Below are 14,910 nucleotides of genomic sequence, written 5' to 3'. Positions count from 1 at the left end.
ATCACGCACAGTCGCGTGGCGCAGGAAGAAATGTAAACAAACACGCCTACTTTCCGCTGGGTGCCAGATTGACTTTTTTTCCAGAATAGAATAGAATAGAATAGAATAGAATAGAATAGAATAGAATAGAATAGAATAAATTAAAATAAGAAAAGAAAAGAACAATTAAATTAAAAGAAAAAAGAAAAAGAAAAGAAGAAAAGAAAAGAAAAGAAAAATAAGAAAAAATATTAATAAAATATTAATAAAATGTAAAAAATAAATTAAAATTAAAACAAAACAAAATAATAAAACAAAATAAAATAAAATGAGAAAACAAAGGAAAACAAAACAACAACAAAAAAGAATAAAAGAACAAAAAAGAAAAAATAATAATAAATAAATAAATAAATAAATAAATAAATAAATAAAATAAAATAAAATAAAATAAAATAAAATAAAATAAAAACTTGTTAGAATAGGCTACGTTATGGTCATACCGTAATTACAGACATAATATTGGCAAAGTATCAATACAAATGTTATTTTATTTCAAAGTAAGTTCTTAAATAGTGCAACAAGAAGTAAAGAAAGAAACATTCAATATCTTGGGCCACCATTCGACTACACGTCAAGTAAAGGCATAAACTGACTCATAGTGTTTTCACTCCTGCGGTGCTTCAGTGGGATCTACTTTACAGGTATCAACCACAGCAATTAATTTTAAACATGATCAGGCAGGTTGTTCGGGTTTTGGCTGTTGCGATCCTAATAAAAAATAAAAAAAAATGAATTGATGTATTTTTAAAAATTGCTCAGCAGGTGGCGCTATAGGATAAGCGTAGCAACAGACCACTTTGGCCCAAACTTGATATCTCACAAAGGAGAACAATTTCTTAAATGCATCATTGATCAAGTGTTTGATCAATTTAAGTTGTCTTAAAACGTATCATTAGTAACACAAGGTTACTAGCATGTTTTATAATGACCTTACTGACACTGTATAAGCAATTGGTTGAATTACTGTAAGCTGAATACCCAAACAAGCAACAATTAAAACAATACACAATTAGACCAGTGTACAATTACATATAATGGAAACAAAACCCTTGTTTATTGAAAAATGCATTTGAAATATTTCCACTATGACTAGCAGTCGTTGTTCTAGACTCTAGAGAGTCTTTGTCATGTTGAGCTGAACGCTTGATCAGCCATTCCTGCAGTCACAGGTGCAAAGATCAGAGGATCCCGAGCTCTTCCAGGTGTGCCACACTCTCTCTCGTGCACAAAAGGCATCTGTCCATCATTTCATCTATCTATCCATCCATCCATCCATCGCTCTGTATAATATGGGAGCTTGAAGAGTGATGGAGACTGGAAATATAACTAGAAATGCCAACGTTTGCTATCATAAAAAGTCTTTGTTAAACATGAATGCCCAGTTCATGAGATTCATATTTATTATGTTTTTTGCTTTCTATATGCATGAATATCAATGTATGTAATCAGTGTTATTGTTGAAACAGCTTGATATATGCTTTACCAAACTAACAAAATTCATTTTCTTTGTCCATGCTGACTTTCAGCATCACTGCAGGTCTTATGAAATATACATGTTGTCTTATAAAATTGCCCAGCTGCCAGAGTGTAACTGAGCTCATTTTGCTTACGATTGAGTCACCTGATAATGTTATCAGACACTATGAATATTATTCAGTTACCCATATATACTGAATCTTTCTGGAATGACGATAAATGTGACTATTTATTTGCCTATAATCTGATATATGCACACCTCATATGTTCATATAACACACAGAACTGCTGCTATCAATATAACATTGTGGGGTGGTTTTAATATTATTTTCATAGAGAGGCAATTTTTTCTCTAGACAACAGTGCGATTATATGAAGAACAATTGGAGAACTGCGGCTTGACAAAACTGTCATGTGCTCAAGCCAGTGCTATTTTACTATCATTGATATACTATTATAGTTTTTATTAATGTTTAGAATTAGATTCTGTTTTTACTTTAAGCTTTTTCAGTCATTTTATTGTGTTTTTTATGTCTAAAACTATGTCTATATATTATTTATTCATTTTTATTTAGTTATTTTAGTACTTAAACTTAAGCTACATTAAAACAAGGAATTCTTTTTATGGTTTTGGTTAACCTTGACAGATCCCAGTATGAACCAAAACATTTCTAAACTGAATGATCTGAGCTGCCATTCATTTATACATATAGGTGCAAAGAGTTCAGATGCAAAAGCTGATCATTTCTATGAAGCTTGTATATTTAAGTTCAGTAATTTCACTTAAATAGCAATGAAAATGACCTATTAATTGTCATTTAAGTGAAATTACTGAACTGAAATATACAAGCTTTATTAATTTAATTACTGAACTTAAATAACCAAGCTTGATAAAAATGATCATTCTAGAAGAAAATTTCAGATGGCACTTAGAGGTTTTTGCATCTGAACTCTTCATATAAGTTAAACAATTTTCAACTTTTTTGTTGAACTTTTTTGAAAGACTTTTGTATTTGTTATACAATATTTTGTCCATTGCCATTAAAAAGTCCGTTGTCCATTTTAAGTTCATTGTACTTAAAAATTTAAGGCAGCAAACTTTTTTTATTTTATTATTTTACAGTGTATACATCAACAATTTCCTTGTGTTATTTCTGCTTTAAGGAGTTTTAGGAGAAACATCTGAGGCAAAGTTGATGCTTCAGTTAAGCCTCTTGAGTTACAAAAGAACAACCACAAGCAATAAACTTTTTCTCTGGGGAAGCCGGAGTCTGTCTATAGATTGTCAGAGTTGGTTTAAAGATTAATATTATTCCAACTTTAACCTTCTCTGAAGCTCAATAGCCGTAAAACAATAAAAATCCCTTCCTTCAACTGTAAGAATGAGAGTGCAGAGGTTTGATTGGGTCGTGCAGGAAAAAAGAACAAGCTTCTGTCCATCACTCCACACCTTCAGCAGAAAATCAATGTGCCATTACATATCGTACCGAATCAATATTTTGATGGACACACTATCAAGGCGAGCGGTGACAGAAAACTCAATGGGGTTTATTATAGATCTCAGGAAAGCACAATGGTGTATGATTATATTCCTACCGGCAATCTCACCGATACTGACAGACAGCGACTGAAGCACAAAACATGGCATAACTCCGGAGAGACCTTGCCAACACTTAGCGTGCACAGTCCTCCAAACTGCTCACGCTAGATCACACTGATCCTTGGTTTGCTTCGCCGGCCACTGAATTGCTCAAACACCATTTTATGGAGCATTAAAGGGATAGTTCACCCAAAAATTAAAATTCTGTCATCACCCTCATGTCGTTCCAAACACATAGGACTTTCGTTCATCTTTATGATGAAATCTGAGCAATTTGTGTCCCTCCATTGACAGCTACCCAACTACCCCTTTGATGCTTCAAAAACACGAGAATGAACCTCATTGGTTCTTGCTGAAGCTCAAACATGATACATAACATGAGAATGAACCTCATTGGTTGTTTAGGAAGCTCAAACATGATACGTAACATGAGAATGAACCTCATTGGTTCTTGCAGAAGCTCAAAAGCGCTGCTTAACACGAGAATGAACCTCATTGGTTCTTGCAAAAGCTCAAACATGATACGTAACATGAGAATGAACCTCATTGGTTCTTGCAGAAGCTCAAAAGCGCTGCTTAACACGAGAATGAACCTCATTGGTTCTTGCAAAAGCTCAAACATGATACGTAACATGAGAATGAACCTCATTGGTTGTTTAGGAAGCTCAAACATGATACGTAACATGAGAATGAACCTCATTGGTTCTTGCAGAAGCTCAAAAGCGCTGCGTAACACGAGAATGAACCTCATTGGTTCTTGCTGAAGCTCAAACATGATACGTAACATGAGAATGACATTTGATTACATTTTATGTTGCGTCATAAAAATTATAAAAATCCGCTATTTAGAATTTTCCTAAATAAAATACTTTTTTGAACTCCTCCTAGATTGTTGGTCTGATTTCCATCAATATCGGCTCAGATCATCTTCAGACCATGCTGGCAAAAAAAAAAAAAAAAAAAAGCTTTTTGATTGAAAAAACCATTCTGGAATAATGCATCTGCAAATTTCATGCCATTCTGCAAAGCTGATTCTGCGGCTGTAACTCTATAATTACTTACTTATAGTAGTAGTAAGTGGTTGTTTTAAGTCTCGCCCGATGTGGCCTCACAAAATGGCGGCGCACTCTTGTTTACGTCCCAGAATGCACTGCGCAGTGACGTCGGTTGCCAAGCCCTATTGCTCTCAGCAATGCTTGTATTATTCATTGTGCTTGAGTTCTTTTCTGATGTTCTTTACTTTTTTTATTTATTTTTTTGGAAAAACAAGAAAATAAGTTGCCAGACATCACATTTATTCCATAATCATTTCAATCATTAATTTTCTCCATTTATTCTCTAAAAAGTTTTTTCATTGTTTGGACATGGTTGCTTGTCTAGACTTTTTTTTTTTTACTTGTACTCTTTTGTTTAGACAATCCGGTGGCCACATATTGACTTACATAATTTCCACCATAATTACATTAAAACCACCACAATAAATCATATTTTCAACAGTATTTTACCGCATCATTTATTTTCTTAGTATGTGTCAACAATTAATGTACACATAAATTACAAGGACATTCGTCATTTTTCCTGTTAACAGTTTTTTACTGTATTTTTACACCAATGTCTGAATTACACAAGTTTTAGTCTATTTGTTTTTTTCTTTGACATTTATGTTTCTCATAGTCACACATGCATATAATGGTCATTGTTTGGATTCTTTCCCCACTTGTACTAATGATGGCTGTCACATGCACATGCTTCTCAGAAGCGCTGTTCTTTTTTGCTTTTTATTTATTTATTATTTATTTTTTTAATTAGTAGGCCTACAGAATGACAGAGTGCACCTTTAAATACTCATTTAGAAGAATTTTATCTATTGTAGAGACACATTCCGTGGAAAATCCCCAAATTTAGATAGCGTTTCAATCAGCTGTACACTCAGGACTCATCAGCTCCAATTGAGGGCTTAAGCTCAGTCCTGTGGGCTAATGGTTGGAGATGGACTCTGCATGCCACGACAGCACAGGTGAGACAGAGCTGTTCTTGCCCAGCCGAGCGCAGATCAAACCCCAGCCGTGGAGGAGGGCAGTCACCTGTGTCCACCTGCGGCTCTGGAATCAATAAGTCTGTCATCCCCGCTGATATTGGCCACAGTAATAGCGCCGGGCGATTAGGGCCACTTCCCTGGGTATTAACTGCATCTCTCATCCTCAGAGACCCGAGCCAAGCCGTGGAGAACAAAAGTCCGTTTGATAAGACCCAGGCCTTGTCTCACGTGAGCTCAAGGTGGAGCAGAACTCAGGATGACTGAGGGCTTTTGGCACGGAGTGAACTTAGATTGAAACCTACCAGCCATACTTCATAGAGCTTCATAGAGTTCAGGTTTGAGCTTCACAAATGCTGTTGTAAGAGGAGACTGTCCTGTGAGCAAGAATTTTTTTTCTTTCTTCATTTGTGCAAAAGATTCGGGAAGGACGGTTGGAAAAAAGTGCCTGTGGCGACATTTTGGCACAATGATTTTACATTGCTTCACTGTAAAAAAAAAAAAACGTGTTATAAAAAATGTATATATATATAGTTAGTATATTAGTTTAAAACAAAGATTACTGGAGTATGTTTTCCAAGAAAATAGCCTACTATCTCAGACATTCTTCTTAAAGGTTTTACATTTTACTTGTGTTACTATTTCTTTGTAATTATTTACGTTTCAATGTTAGTGGTGCTAAAATCCAGTTCAGTTTTATCTGAAACCGATGAACGTGTATCTGCAAAAGTTTTTTTACAGTTCTTGTAAGTATAGCTACAGTTTGGAAATTAAATGTGTAATTAAATCTAATCGATAGTGTTAACAAAAGCAAATATGAGATAAAAATACATGCTTAAGCAACCATAATTTTAGCTTGCATCAAGTCTTTGTGCTGTTTATCGTGACTTTTTATCGTCACGTAACTCATGCAAATGCAATTCTGTTACACATGAGCTACTGAGCAAGTCATAAAATCTACATATATGAAGCTGATTATGTGGTGCAAATCTCAAAATGTATTAGTAAAAAAAACATGCATGTTAAAATCATGCGCTTTGGTAAAAACATTTTGAGGTCAGAAGAACATAGTTTGTGCAAGGAAAACAAGTCTTCATCAGTCCATAATCTATAATCATAGTTTATGTGAAAGGGTAATAAACATGTAAGTAGAATCCATTGTTCACCTGGAGCAGATCTAGAAAGATATTTGGAGCTGCAGATCCCTGGATGGAGAAGACTAGAGACAGGAACATCTGCTGGGATCTAGAGAGGCCCAGCTGGATATTCACTCACGGATTTGCACTTAAAGATGAAGATCTGAGGTCATGGGATAGAGCGCTGGGAAAGAAACTTACATTCACCTGTGAACTCAGAATCAAATTATGGCATATACACGTACTGTATGAGCATGCAGATAAAAACAGATACAAATATATTTTAATTCAATCAAAAACTCGCCCACTTTACCTAAAAGCACCTGATGATGATTAGAAAGATGAAAGAATCCTGAAAAAATGATCATGGTTTCCTCAAAAATGTGAAGCTGCACAACTGTTTTCAACATTGATAATAATCAGAAATGTTTCTAAAAAAGCAAATCATCATATTAGAATGATTTCTGAAGGATCATGTGACACTAGCCCCGTTTACATGCACACTTTTTAGCTATTCTGATTGAGATCGTTCTGATTGACGGATTCCGGTTGACTGTTTACATGGGATGTTATCTAAACCGATCAGGTGTTTACATGTGCTGACGCTTCCAATCGAAATCATTTTGTGACATGCGCACACAGCTTGTCTGCCGGATCTGGAAGCTCATTATTTCCCACGTTTTCAATCCTGTCAAGACGGTGCATCACTTAATCGTCGCGTTAGTTTTACGTTAGACATTAACCGCGTTTCCAATGTCGGGCCAGTGCGAGCCAGGGCTTTAAACGGGCTTTGCCAGGCTAATAGCCTCGGGTCAGTAACGTTCGCACCGTGCCCAAAATCTGCTGCGTTTCCACTGTCGGGCCAGAAGCTCCACAGCGCTTCAGTAAAACACGCCCGTAACACGCCTCTCTGGAACAACCTCACACTAACCCATCATTTCACCAATAAAATGGAAGTTTTATCAGAAAACTAATCAGAAAGAAATCACTGGAAACAGCGTGATCGCAAAACAAGAGCGACCGTTTGCTGGTATTTTTGTTGTTTAATTGAATATTTAAAACCCAAGAATATATGTTTTACCACAGGTTTAAAATAAAAAGCGATACATTGATCATAATGAATTAATTTGTGTCAAAATTGCACATTAGTCACACAGAAATAAAGTGGTTTACCGTTTATGACGTTTTGTGAACGTTCACAAAAGAAAGAGGACACACAATTATTCAGTCGCGTCTATTTCTGTTTATTTGGTAGCTACAGGACATTTACATCACATTTAGAAAGAATGATAATTTCTACAAATATGCCACCAGAAATTTGACCTGAGGAGCTTTAGCACTCTCTCCCAGAAGGATACAGTTATGTTTAAAAGAGGATAGTCCAGTATAAAGAGATAAAAACAGGATTAAGATAACTTATGATTTGTCTGATTTCTTCAAGCGTTCATATTTACCATGTTTACTATGGTAATGGTTAGCGCGCATCGCTTTTTGCATCGGGTATAAATATTCCTACCTTATACGGTGAGAATCCACAAAGGATCACAAACAGAAGGCGTAATGTTAGCTGACAGAATTATCTGGCGCAAAACCAGGCATGCGCAGAAAGACGTACACTCAAAGTAATCGGATCAGCTCGTTTACATGGTGTAATCTTTCGTTTGATCGGTTCATGAAAAGGTTTATTCCACCCCCTTCAATCCGACTGAAATTTCAATCGGTTTGAGCATTTTTAATCTGATTGAGGTGTTGACATGGAGCATTTTCATTCTGATTGGACTTTTAAACTGGTTATAATCGGAATACAATGCTACATGTAAACGGGGCTAGTGAAGACTGGAGTAATAATGCTGAAATTTTACATTTTTACATTTTATAATATAATCAAATAGAAACCATTTATTTTGAATTGTAATAATATTTCACAATATTGTTGTTTTTTCTGGATTTTTTATCAAATAAAGGCAGCCTTGGTGACCAGAAGAGACTTCTTTCAAAATCGACCCCAAACTTTTGAATGGTAGTGTAGATTGTAAAACCTTTTTTTTTGTTAGTTGCACTGTGAAACTGGCAGCTGTAGTTTACAAAAAGGCATTTTAATGGCTGTAAATGTTTTAATGTTTATTATACATTATGTATACCACCAGAAATGGTACAATGTAAAATGGCCACATATTGAGTTACATACAATTCACCATTACAATGCATTAAAACATTCACAGTAAAACACCATAACATTGAATGTATTCTCTTGAGATACTGAAAATATAAAAAATTATAAACACAACACTTTTGTTTTTGCCCCCATTTTTCATGAGCTGAACTCAAAGATCTAAGACTTTTTCTATGTACACAAAAGGCCTATTTCTCTCAAATATTGCTCACAAATCTGTCTAAATCTGTGTTAGTGAGCACTTCTCCTTTGCCGAGATAATCCCTCCACCTCACAGGTGTGGCATATCAGGATGCTGATTAGACAGCATGATTATTGCACAGGTGTGCCTTAGGCTGGCTACAATAAAAGGCCACTCTAAAATGTGCAGTTTTACGGTATTGTAGGGGTCCGGGGGGTTCCGGGGGGGCCTGGAACACGCTGTCATATATGCCGATCCAGAGCATCCCAAACACATTCGTTCATGCGGACTGCAGGAATGTCCACCAGAGCTGTTGCCCGTGAATTGAATGTCCATTTCTCTACCATAAGCCATCTCCAAAGGCGTTTCAGAGAATTTTTTTTTCGGTTTGCTGATGCCAACGTTGTGGATCGAGTGGCCCATGGTGGCGGTGGGGTTATGGTATAGGCAGGCGTATGTTATGGACAACGAAACACAGGTGCATCCCCAGTTCTTGCATGGCCAGCATTCTCACCGGACATGTCACCCATTGAGCATGTTTGGGATGCTCTGGATCGGCGTATACAACAGCGTGTTCCAGGTCCTGCCAATATCCAGCAACTTCGCACAGCCATTGAAGAGGAGTGGACCAACATTTCACAGGCCACAATAAACTTTTTTTTTTTTCTCGGACCCCCCCAATACAGTAAAACTGCACATTTTAGAGTGGCCTTTTATTGTGGCCAGCCTAAGGCACACCTGTGCAATAATCATGCTGTCTAATCAGCATCTTGATATGCCACACCTGTGAGGTGGATGGATTATCTCAGCAAAGGAGAAGTGCTCACTAACACAGATTTAGACAGATTTGTGAACAATATTTGAGAGAAATAGGCCTTTTGTGTTCATAGAAAAAGTCTTAGATCTTTGAGTTCAGCTCATGAAAAATGGGGGCAAAAACAAAAGTGTTGCGTTTATAATTTTGGTCAGTGTATATTAAATATAAATTTTCAATGTACATCAGGATATCCATATTTTTCACAAGTTTACTTTTTTCCTAAACAATATTTTACTTTAAAATGACATGTTTCTATTAATTGATATGGTCAGATAACTTACACTTAACTTTTTACTGTTTATTGAAACTTAAAAATAATAATAATCTGAATTACAAGCATTTTGTACCGTGTATATAATACAAAGAAATAACAACATTGATCCATGGTTCATCTGTTGAATTGCCGTCACATCTCAAAATGTAGCAAAAGAAATGTCATGTCTGACCTGAAGCAAAAGACTAAAAAACAAGAGAGTCAAACATCAGCCAAACAAAAGCAATCATCTTTTGATTAAAGCTAAGCATCCCCACCTGCTGTAGCAGACAACGTCTTTCATCTGAATTCCAGAGCTCAGCGTCTGACCCCCAGTTTGTGTCTGTTATTTCCGGACAAAAGCACACAGAATCCTGGGATTGTTGTTTGTGCCCCCAGCACAGCGGCTGCTGAAGGTTAGCGGCTGGGAAACGTGACGTGGGCCTGAAGAACTCACCTTTCATTAAACCATCAGAGCAACAGGTCAGACATCACAGGTCAGAAGTTGAAATCAAAGACATGGCATCAATTTGAATACAACAATTTTGGTAGCACTTTACATTTAGGTTTCATTTGTTAACATTAGTTAACTACAGAAGTTAACATGAACTAACAATGAGCAATAGTTCTTCTACAACATTTACTGTAAACTCTATCGTTCAAAATAATTAATTGGTTTGAGTAGAGCCAACTCAAATTATACAAATTAGTTTCATCAAATGAACTTTTATGAGTATTTACAACTTTCTTTTTCTTTTGAGTTCACAAAACTGACACATTTTTTGCACGTTTCATTGTTTCAATGTTTTTAGTTTAATGAACTTGTTTCTTTAAATTTAGACAAACTTAAATTTAACTGAAACTGCTGGAATTTCTATTTCCCTGCATGCTTTGCCATGACACTCAAAAGTGAGAGTAAATGCTTAAATGAACTGTTATATAATGTTTTTTTTTTTTTTTTTTTTTTTTTGTGCCAGATTAATGTTAAGTGGGAGATTTAGTAGTGTTTAATGTTTTGATTTGCTAGTTTAGAAGAGTTTCTGTTATGTTGGGTTTTTTTTGGGGGGGGGGGGTTGGGGGTCACCATCAGTGACGAGTGGAGCATGAGCTTGGTTTGAGAACAGTGTATGATAAATGTTTTACATTGTTGTACTCATTGAGGAAGTGTTATGCTATATTACTGTTATAAAACATTGTTTTACCAACTAGCAAGATAGCATTTATTGCATTGTCTGGTTAAAGCTAGCCAAGTTTCCACTACTTAAAATATTTAAAGGGGGGGTGGAATGCTATTTCATGCATACTGAGTTTTTTACACTGGTAAAGAGTTGGATTCCCATGCTAAACATGGACAAAGTTTCAAAAACTAAGTTGTACGTTTGAAGGAGTATTTTTGTTCCAAAAATACTCCTTCCGGTTTGTCACAAATTTCGGAAAGTTTTTTTCGAGTATGGCTCTGTCTTACGTAAGATAGGGCGGAATTTCCTTATATGGGTCCTAAGGGCACTTCTCCATGAATAGCGCGGGCGCGCGCGCACTCGTAGACTAGAGCAAGAGAGTGAAAGCAGTTCGCCATCAAAGCGCCCTGCCCGGCTTTTGGGAAGTCAATGTCACCAAAGAAGTGTGTTTTTGGTTGCCAGGGCAAGACAACCCTGCACAGATTCCCAAAGAACCCAGCGTTAAGGAACCCGTGGATGGAGTTTGTTTTTCCTGAGCATAAACGGAGTTGTGTAAGACTGTTGTTCCCTGCATTTCGACGATGATTGTTTTATAAACAAAGCCCATATCGACGGATTTGCAGATCGTCTAATGCTTAAGGATCGAGCAGTCACAATGATAAAGGTTCGCGGTCGTGCGTTGGAACCGGACGGTGAGTAAAACTGTTTGTTGAACAAATGTCTCTGTGTGTTGTCACTAGCTTGGCGCGTTAGCACAGCTAAGCTTCGCCCACACGGCCCGCCCCCAGCCGCTCGTTTTTTCCGGAAAGACTCGGTACAGCCTATCTTTCTGTTAAAAATTTAATAAAACAAAAGACTTTTTGGAGATATGAAGGATGCAATATTACTCTATAGGTACTCAAGATTAACAGGAGATTGAGTGAAAATGAGCATTTCACCCCCCCTTTAAATTGAGTTTACATGATAATTTTAAGTTGTGTATGAATTAGCTTACTCAAATATTTAAAGTTACGAGCAATTCAAATGTATGAGTACAAAATAAAAATATGCAAGTTCTGCTTACTTAAATGTTAAATTTTTTTAACTTGAAAAATTTGATTACCTCAAATTATTTGAGTTTTGCCTATTTCAACATTTACTAATACATTATTCAAATCAAAAGTTGTATTTGTTATATTGTATTTGACATATATATATATATATATATATATATATATATATATATATATATATATATATATATATATATTCTTGTTATTTGGTGAACATCACACGATCATCTCATGTGAACATGGCAATATCTGTCATTGTAGGAAGGTGGAGAAGTTTACGATAATATTTACCCAGACTCTCCACGCAGTTACGAGTTTAATTGAGTTAAGCAGAAGCTTTAGTTGAGGATGAGGAGGTCGGGAGGGCAGTGTTGTCATGCTGAATCAGGGGGTCTTGGACATCCGCCTAAAATAGAGAAAAGAGAGGCTTTATCCAAAACTTCTATAATGTTTGGGTATGTTTTAATCTTTTTTAATATTATTCTGCAATGACAAATTGATTATTTACCATAGAAAAAGCCCTTTAAATAGAACATGTTCCTTTTGGACCAGGTCACAGTAAATGTTTACAAAAGCAATAACCATCCTAGACTTAGTTATCGGTCATACATCTTTGTTGATCATTATCTGCATTGCTTTTGCTCAAGCAAAAGAATGTTTCTTTATCCAAGTTTACAATAATCCCCGGAGCATATAAAGCATGTTTTAATAAGACTCAAATCCCGACCCCTGTCCCATCTTGCTCAGTCCCCTGCAGTATCTTCATCTGGATTTCCGTGATGACCTGTCCTGTTCTGAGGAGATTGTTGGTGGGATTTGGAGAAATGCAAACCATGTGGATGCTGATACCACAAGCTCTCTCTCTCTCTCTCTCTCTCTCTCTCTCTCTCTCATATACAGCATTCCCATCTCTTTTTAAATGTGGATGTGAATGTAAAGTGATTTTAAATATCATTTAACAATATGGTTTCATTTGTTAACATTATTTTACTACATCAGTTAACATAAACTAACAATGAAAAATATTTCTGAAGCATTCATTATTCTTAGTTAATGTTAATCTTAACATTTACTAATACATGATTAAAATCAAACGTTGTATCTGTTAACGATTGTTGGGTAATATTAGTTAATGCATTGACTAACATTAACTAATGGAACGTTATTGTAAATTGTTACCTAAAAATGTATAAAATCATAAATAAAATCCGAAAATCCAGTTCTTGTGCAATTATTATACATGCAAACAGTTGTATGAGTGGTGCTGTGCAAATATGAAAAGTGTCTGGTATAGCAATGAATCATTTCCCATACCAACCTCCAAAGATGGTCTAGTCTCATGTGGCCATCATGAAGAATCAACCACTTAGACAGGAGACCATCTGATGTTTAGCGACCAAACATCGTCTGTCTTTGCTTTTACGTTCCTTTCAGAGATTGGACAGAGAACTGGATTTGAAATAGATGATATCTTAAAAACAGAACTGAATGGAGAACTCAGAGTACAGTAAACACATTCAATAAAACACACTTTCATCAGTTTTTGACTCTTTCTAGATGTCTATATGTCTTAGGACTTCAAGCCATGTTGAGTTTAGCATCAACAGTCAACAGTTGTTTTCTACTGCTGGATCCAAATCCTCCTTTTATTGCCGAATGCTCTTTAGACCTCGGGTCTTCATCGCACAACTTTTCTGCCTTGATTCTTCTCCTCTCTCCCCAACTAATAACAAACCAATCAATACATAGAGCACATTTAATGTCTTCATTCTCCTGCGCTACCTTGGGAGCCGACCTTTGGTGGGTTGACTCGCAAGTGCCTTAAGTGAAAAATTAGTTTGGTATTGCGCCGTGGCCTTTGTGCGGATTTGGGAAAGGTTGGCCGATTTCATAAGAATTCACAACAGTTTTTCCTCCACAAATCGTTGTTAATAAGTTTCTTGACGATCTTTCCCCTGAAGATTCTCAGATGGCTATTGATATTCTGCTGCTAAACTCAAACGCCGTCTGAGAAAATTAATGAATCTCACTCAAGTTAGACGATCTGCCTGTTTCCCTGCGTTATCATGGGTAGAACTCTTTCTTCTCGATAATGTCATCCTGTGGCCTGTGAACCCATATTGATTTCACTGTTCAATGTTTCAGTCAGTCCAACACCAACCAAACAAAGCAAATCAGGAAAGTTTCTAGAAAAGGAAAAAAATTAACTCTTCATATAGGGGCAATAAAATAAAATAAATCATTAATATTTGGTTAACCCATTGCACAACACTAGATGTAATCAGACTTGTTTTTGTTTTCACCTGCTGGATAAAAAATAAATAAAAAAAATGTGCATATACTATGGGTTATTAGTTAACAACCCTATGGTAAGCAACATGATATCATTGAGAAAAAAAAATATTTGTGGTGTTTTTCCTGCTTAAAATCGGACACTATAACAATATCAATAAACATTTTCATGTAGAATTTTTTTTATATATTTATTGAAAACATCAATTTCTTTAACCAGACATTTGAACAAACACATTTATCCAGTTTTTAATCTATTACAAATTTCCTATTTAATAAAAAGTAGCATTTCACATCCAGCTGTTGCTCTCAGGCCATAGTGGAACACAAGTATAACCAAACCATCATGCCATCAAGTTATCATATCAAGTTATCATATCCATCTTCATCATCATCGCATCTTCGCTCTCACCCTCTCTCTCTCCCTGCAGGATTCACTATGATCTTCCTCATCACAGTATGACCCCTCATCTTCACCCTCGTCAACTGACAGTTGTGTTTTATACCTTTTTTAGGTGCTATAGAAAATGTGCAGATCATACTATGTGCAGATAGTATGCAAATTACATTCTTTTAAGTGCATTACAAAAGCACGCAAAAATGCTAATATAGAGATAATTCTAACAATTTTCCTTACAAATATATTTGTATCCAACCTATACTGGTATGGCCTTATGT

At 35.9% G+C, this 14,910-nt stretch overlaps 1 long non-coding RNA gene across 1 annotated transcript; it reads right to left on the bottom strand.

Moving 5' to 3' along the window:
* Positions 1–9,859: 9,859 nt before the first annotated feature.
* On the bottom strand, positions 9,860–13,389 carry LOC307159346. The gene is made up of 4 exons (XR_013821361.1): positions 13,259–13,389; positions 12,232–12,346; positions 9,989–10,167; positions 9,860–9,916 (listed from the first exon to the last, which is right to left on the bottom strand). It is a non-coding gene; the product is annotated as an uncharacterized lncRNA (long non-coding RNA).
* Positions 13,390–14,910: the final 1,521 nt, after the last annotated feature.

This window comes from Squalius cephalus (assembly GCF_949319135.1).
Source record: "Squalius cephalus genome assembly, chromosome: 5".
Taxonomy (NCBI): domain Eukaryota; kingdom Metazoa; phylum Chordata; class Actinopteri; order Cypriniformes; family Leuciscidae; genus Squalius; species Squalius cephalus.
This window is presented reverse-complemented; position numbering and strand designations above follow the sequence as displayed.